This window comes from Apis laboriosa, unplaced genomic scaffold (genome assembly GCF_014066325.1).
Source record: "Apis laboriosa isolate Shangri-la unplaced genomic scaffold, ASM1406632v1 scaffold112_cov148, whole genome shotgun sequence".
In the NCBI taxonomy this organism is placed as follows: domain Eukaryota; kingdom Metazoa; phylum Arthropoda; class Insecta; order Hymenoptera; family Apidae; genus Apis; species Apis laboriosa.
This window is the reverse complement of record NW_025220865.1, coordinates 5,663,859-5,670,930: the sequence shown is the minus strand read 5'-3', so window position 1 is coordinate 5,670,930 and position 7,072 is coordinate 5,663,859. Positions and strand designations below refer to the sequence as shown.

The window sequence follows — 7,072 nt, the reverse complement described above, 5'->3', positions numbered from 1 at the left end:
CCATTGCCGGTTCTCCAGCAGGGTAAGCAGGCTGGGTCGTCAGGCGACACGAGAAAGAAAGAGATGGACTAATGAAGAGTGTGGGTGGTGGGGACTAGATCGGCGCATGCGCGCCAACGACGCTTATTGAGCCATGGAGAGGGGCGGTTGGTGCCTCATCGTCGGCGGCGGTGGCGGCGGCGACGGCGGCAGCGGTGGTGGCGGTGACGGCGACGTGGCATGGTATACGGCCGCATGGGTGCAGCGAGGGGCGAGACGGGTAGCTCATATTATGCGGGGGAAGGGATCCTGGCTCCTCGTAGTCGGGAAAAGGAGAGAAAAGGAAGATAAACGGTGGTCGAATAAAGATAGAAGAAGGGTAAAGAGAGCGAGAGAGAGGGAACGAGAAAAAGAGAAAGATGGAAAGGGAGAGCGAGACGGTGTGTGTCACGAAAGTTCGTACGTACGATCAAGTGAGACGGAGTCGGGAGATCTAACGAAGATAGGGTGAGAATGATAAAGCGAAGGGAGTACGCGAAGGGGAGCGGGACAGAGAGAGAAAGACAGAAAGAAAGAGAAAGAGAGAGAGAGAGAGAGAGAAAATGAGGGAGTTCGAATTAGTGAGGGTGCATAGTTGTGCGATAGATGGTAGAAGGAGAGGAAACGTAAAGCCGTTGCGTATTAAACGAGGAACGAGAGAGAGATATAAAATGTTAGACGAAGAAGAGAGGAATTGATGGTCGAGTGTGTGAATCGTACAAGACCGTAGGTGTGATTAAGCGAGACAGACGGAGGGGAATGTGAAGGAACGAATGAAATGGTATGAGAAAGCGGCTGGAGAGAAGGAAAGAGAGAGTAGGAGAAATAGATTGGTGTGCGTGTGGTAGGGTGAAGAGTGAGAAAGGTAGAAGGCGGGCAAGTAGTGGAAGAGAAGTGGTGGGACAAGTGAGGTGGGGGCGAAAGGGGAACGGCAGAGGGGAGGGGGAGGGGTGAGGGGGCGCTGGCATCGGACAGTCGGTGTCGCGCCAGGCCCCCGCTAGCGGCTAGCCAAGCAAGCAGCAAGCAGTCGCAATCCCGTCGCCTAACCAGCATTGCTCGCCTTACCTTTTCACCCTCTTATAAAATCGTCAGCTGCATATATTTGCCCCGTTTCATCAGCCGGTCCCTCCGACGTCGTTCGTCGTTGTTCGTCGTCGCCATTGCTGCCGCCACCGCCGCCGTCGCCGCTGCTGCTACTGCCGTCGTCATCGTCGCACACGCAGTACGTCGTCGTTATTGCTCTTGCAATCGTCGTCTAGTCGCGCGTGGTTTTTAGCAGCGGATGTATTGAAGGGAAAGCGCGAGCGAACATAAAAACGGAATTCTTGTGATCGAGTAAACTGATTATGAGTTGGAACAGTGCAGCAGTTGAGCACACATCCGGGCCAGCGTTGTTAAAGTGAGAACAAGTTTTCGTGGTTTTCTTCGTGTGTCGCGATCCGGCTGATCGACCGGAACTGTAAAGTGAGAGTAATAAAAGGAAAAGTATATTTTTCGCCGTTTCTCGTTAGTGAGAAAGAGAGCAAGTGCAGCGTCCAAAGGAAACGGCTATTAAAGCGAAGCTCGTATGTCACACGTTGAAAGAACAAGCCGTGTCATCGTTGAAATAAGTGCTGACAAATAAGATATATATGTACTTTTGTGTGTTGTTCGTTACTACAGTGAGAAGTTGCAAGCTCCAAAGAAGCAGCGAAGTCTCACCGACCGCCTAACCTGTCACGGTGACCGACATCACGGCGAGATCGCGGCTGATACCTCCGCGTGTTCCGGCGCAAGGTAGTACAGAGCTCTCTATTTTACGATACATATGTATGTGTACGTGTACATCTATATATGTTCGTATACGTGCAGCTATAGAGCAATAAGTCGTACACGCCATTGCCCGCGCGTGGGCGCTGTGCTGTATGCATTTGGACATATATTATGGTTTACCTCGTCATACCGATGACGTCATCGTTTCCGTAATTGCGTTTTTTACGCCGTTGCAGAAACGATGATGTACCATTTTATTTGTTTATGCTGTTCACGAGCTACTTAGATTATTTTACGAAACTCATTTTACATATTTTTCACTCGGATGTTCATTCCGCTTATCGCGTGTCGTTGACTCATTTGAATTGTCGCCACATTTTTACGTTTCTGTTCGGTAGCAGACTTATCGTTGTTCCATATTGCACGCGATTTTGTTCACCATACGGTAACCAAGGTTGTCATAAGAAACATAACCTTCGAATCGTAGGTATGTCTGTCATTATTAAAATTGTTGATCTTAATGCGCGCGTGTTATCGTTGTTTTCTTCGTTACCACCGCAACGCAGAAAAAAACGCGCGCAAATACATTACTGCGGTTCTTGAATTTGCACATGAAATTATTGACATCTTGACCTGTCACGTTTTCGTTTCTACACGAACCTTTCATTGAGAATCGTTGTAAAGTTCCATTGTAAGTGTCACACAAAACCCACGTATTAAACCCGTGTAACGCACGTTACGTGTGCAAATATCCGACAACCGATTAACCACGTGTCATTAAATTCTCCTTTCTTCACGCGGTACAAGAGTCGTTAACGTGACGCTTTTTATCGCGTATTTTACTCCATTTCGATAATACCATCTCTACTTTTTTCTTAATATTATTTTACATTATTCCATAGTTTCGAATTTTATATTCAACCGGTTTCGTCGTGAAAGTTGTGTATAATTTAATGACTCGCTCGCTGTTTGCGATCCACGGCAAAAGTGCCCGACGATATAATTCTCGTGAAGTTTTCCTTCCACGGGTAAAAATACCGTGGATGTAGACAGGTCTGAAGCTTGGTATGCCTCTAGGGCTCGTGGTTACTGATGTAGATGCATCACCTGTACCGGGCACGTTCCTAAAACAAGATAATATGATGCGTGAGAAGAGCACTCGCGAAACTCGTTACTTTAGAGTGTCTAGTTGGTGGCTGTGATAAATATCGTGACTTCTATTTTTTTCACAAATGGTAGAATAACGTTTCACTATTTTCCACAGATTCTTTATCGTAATGTACACATTCATTTCCCATTGAAATTCTTTTTTTTGAACATATTATGGATTGTTTTTTGACAAGCATGGACTACCAATCAAGCAAATACGTATTTTATTTTTCGTTAATAATATAAATATCTTGATGATTAAATTGATCAATATAATACTTAATGATTAGGAAGATAGTGGATTATATTTTTATAAATAAAAATATAGTTCTCTGATATAAATATTATTTATGACGTATTTTTTCAACTGTGCAAGAGACAGATTTTTCGATCATTTCGCGTTCCAATATGAATATATATGCGAGTTATTTGTAGTTTTGATTTTTTTTTTCGGAATAAATATTAGAAACGTTTGAAAATCATAAATATTTTAAAATATTACATAAAGATTTAGTTTTTTCATAAAAATAATTATAATAAGAAATAATTATATTTTGCAATTAAATTGCGCTTACATTGAACATAAATCTGAAATAAAACTTAAAATTTAATATTAATAAATTTAATAAATTTAGAAATATATTTCTAAATTACTATATTTTATTTCGATCGATAACAAATCAAAATACAAAGTTATAAATGTATATTTTGTTAAGAATTTTTTAAAAATATTTGTCAAAATATTTCTGTAATAATCTTGTTGAAAATTGAAAAGCTCGAAAAAAAATCAATATATCTATATCTTATCATCATTTTTCTTTTATCTATTTTCCAACGATTCCTAATTAATGGAGATAAATATTATTTTTATATACACAATGAAAGATTAATTTCTACATGCTTGTGAATATTGAACGAATTGATGCGAAATACATCCTACACGTATCGGTGTACGAACTCTACGCATCAAATTACAGTACCTTTGTGGGCGTGTCCCACTAACATTCCGACCTCGGTGTCTTTTATCCTATTCAATCTTACATTAGTATAGTACATACTCCGAACCCTTTTTAAAACACGGCGTCCTTGTTTATAGCGATCACAGGAAGTCACACCTATGACGGTACTGTATAGACCGCGTGCATGCCGGAAGTATTGTTGAAGATTGAAATAAAGAGACGAGTAATAATAGAATGCGAATTATTCCAAAATTTATCTTTGGGATAATTGTTTTTTTGCGTTCGCGATTCTTGTTCGCGTGTATATTAAGATTAGATCTGTTTGATCGAATAATGGAGAAATGTTGCTTGCTTGTTTGATGATTTGATTAAAATTGAAATTAAAATTGGATAGAACTCGTTTCAATTAATGATGCTAATTGAATACGTTGGAGTTCATTTTTAACTCTCTTGTACAATGATTAGGATTAACTAATAATGTTAATGCATTGAGCTACAATTTATAGGTTATAGATACGTTTTTAAGGATTTTAGTTAACAAGTTACAATATATACTTAAAGTTTAGTGATTTAATACTAATATTACTGGCAAGTGTATTTTTCTCATTTACTTGCAATAATCTAATAGCTATGAGATTGAAACTTCTGTATCGTTGTTTTGAAGTATCTTGACAGTTGAATTGCTATTTTTGTTAGCATAGGAATTTTATCTTCATTATGTCTCTATTATCTCTGCTGTGCATGGTGATTATAGAACGGTAAATATAAGCTTGAGAAAATTTACACCACACAAATGTATGAATTACATAAAATTTAATTTATTTTTGCCATTTTCGCAATTATAAACATGTTATCTACATGTTGAATAAAATGTGTTATCTATCTATATTATCTATTCTGCGCCGTTGCTTTTCAAGATAGTTTCATTTTTTTTTCTATATCATGAAAATTGATATCTTATATTTCAAAGATGATACTATGAATGAATTTTATTATTGTAAAAGGAAATCTTCAATGCATGTGTTATAAAAATAGAAATGTTAAACTCGGTATTTTGAACCGTTTAAACAATTTTCATCCGGCAATTATTCGAATTCAGTGTTGAATTAGGAAACATCAACGTGAGTAATTCTTCTATAATCGGTAGGAATTATCCCATGACATCATCGTCTTTGATCACGGAATAGATATAGCGAGCGAAATAAAGAGATAGAATGAGGGGAAGAGAGAGAGAGAGAGAGAGAGAGAGAGAGAGAGAGGGAGAGAGAGAGAGAGGGAGAGGGAGAGGGAGAGAGAGAGAGAAGCTTGTGTTATGGACTGCATGACGTAACCGAGTCGAAATTATCTTGGTTAATAGTGTGTCAGAAGTTCTAGTTTCCCGCGAGCCGTCCAGCTTCGTGTGTTTCCACGTTTTTGTCACGCTTTTACGGTAAAACCGTTCCCGAAAATAAAACACACAGAAATTGTGTATAGAGTTACAAACGCGGTAGGGATCCCCGGCGAAGAACTTCTATTTATACCATTTCGTGTTGGTTGGGTGCCAACAGAAATCACATTTATATCAAATGTCGTTAATTTACAATCCTCGCAAAACATCCGCGGGCGAATTTTCGCTGGTCGTGCCGGCAGGATCGCGGCCGGCCCTCGAAGTCGTAAATCGTTTCACAGATCGTCCGACTGGTTACACGCGACGCCACGCCAGATATATGTGCTTCTAATCGCGGTATTTCTGCCTCCGTGTCGTCGCGCGACTCTTCTAGGACAACATAATCACCACGATGTCCGCGGTCGGTATGGGAAACTTATCGACGCGTGGGGCCGATCGATAACTCGAGAAGGCCATCTAGATTACGAACCTCGACGAAACTTCGTTTCCACGTACATGTATATAACCACGGGATAGAAATGCTCGCGCACCAGTTGCATCCGTGTGAACGTGGAAAGCGTACGAAAAAGAGGCGCGCTGTATTGTAGGATTGCCGTTGTGTCGCGTCGCATAGCGTAGTCGTGTGACGGAGCGAGAGTGAAGAGATATGAAAGCAGATACGTGGCCGGTGTATACGTTGCTGGCTTATTAGAAGCTCATCAAAGAAAGTTGATGGGGAGGGAGCAGGAAGAGGTAGTGGCGCGCACAGGGGACACACTTGCGAACGACAACGCAATCCGTGAGACGCGTCGTTGCGTTACGTTGAAGGACAGGCGAGCCGTCGAGGCTGAAAGCACAAAGGAGCAACGAGTGTATACACACAGTGTGTATATAACGTGTTGGCAACGTTAACGATGAGAAAGAGAAAGGGAGAGAAAGCTCGAAGCCTTAAGGACGATTCTGGTGTCTGTCCCTGAACATTTCTGGGCATCGTGTACGTGTGTAGGCGGGGTGGGTGTGCCTCGTTTTAATTTTAGTCCCGTGACAGGCTACTCTCGCGAGGGAGAGATAGGTGGCGTTGACCCGCCAACGTAACCTACAAATATTTCTCTCTTTCTCCCGTCATCGCGCCCGCTCTCTGTCGTTGTATCCCGCTCTCTCCGGACCACTAGCGCGCATATGCCTCGAGCGATACATCAACGAAAATCCACGGGTGTTCTTATGTTCCCCTTTTTTGGACGCTTGAACGAACTTATAGTCTTACAACATTCCCTTTCTCTCTCTTTTCATCCGGATCTTTTATATATATTCCGTCTCCCCGTCTTCGTTCCTCTTTTTCCTCGTGGCTGACCTATCTCTTCGCGTTACGCGTAGACCGATCGAAAAATTGCATCTTATGGAGACACATTTTTATTTCACGTTCGGAAGGTATCTATTTTATTTTTAAAATCTTGTGAAAAATAGTTCTATAAGATGTTCTTTTCCTTATAACATAGTAAAATTGGTTTCTCGCGTGAAAAATTCATATAGCTAGATATCTATCGCTTACAAGTTTACGTATTATACGCGTCTCTCTTTTTGATTCTCTCTTTAGTTCAAATAGCTGTATACTTTAAGATTTAATAATTTGATATTTAATAATATTTAATGAAAAAAATCCATTGTATTTACTTTAACTTGTCAATTCGCTAATAAATATTATTAGTTCGTGAATTATTCCGCAAGAGGGCATACGTGTTCCAAAACTACGTACAAAAGTTCGTAATATCGATGATCCGGCGTGTATTTTTTAACGTTGTTACAAAGGAAAAAAAAAAAAAAAAAAAAA

General features: G+C 40.7%; 1 protein-coding gene across 10 annotated transcripts in view; it reads left to right on the top strand.

The window, feature by feature from the left end:
* Positions 1-899: 899 nt before the first annotated feature.
* Positions 900-7,072, top strand: part of LOC122713978 (AF4/FMR2 family member lilli-like) — a 446,526-nt gene continuing 440,353 nt past the window's right edge. For 3 of the 10 annotated variants that reach the window (XM_043934920.1, XM_043934946.1, XM_043934936.1), the window contains exon 1: positions 913-1,794. The gene's annotated coding sequence lies outside the window, so the exon portion shown is untranslated. Of the gene's footprint in view, positions 1,795-7,072 lie in introns of all 10 variants that reach the window. The other 7 variants (XM_043934913.1, XM_043934883.1, XM_043934974.1 and 4 more) reach the window with 6 other exon arrangements.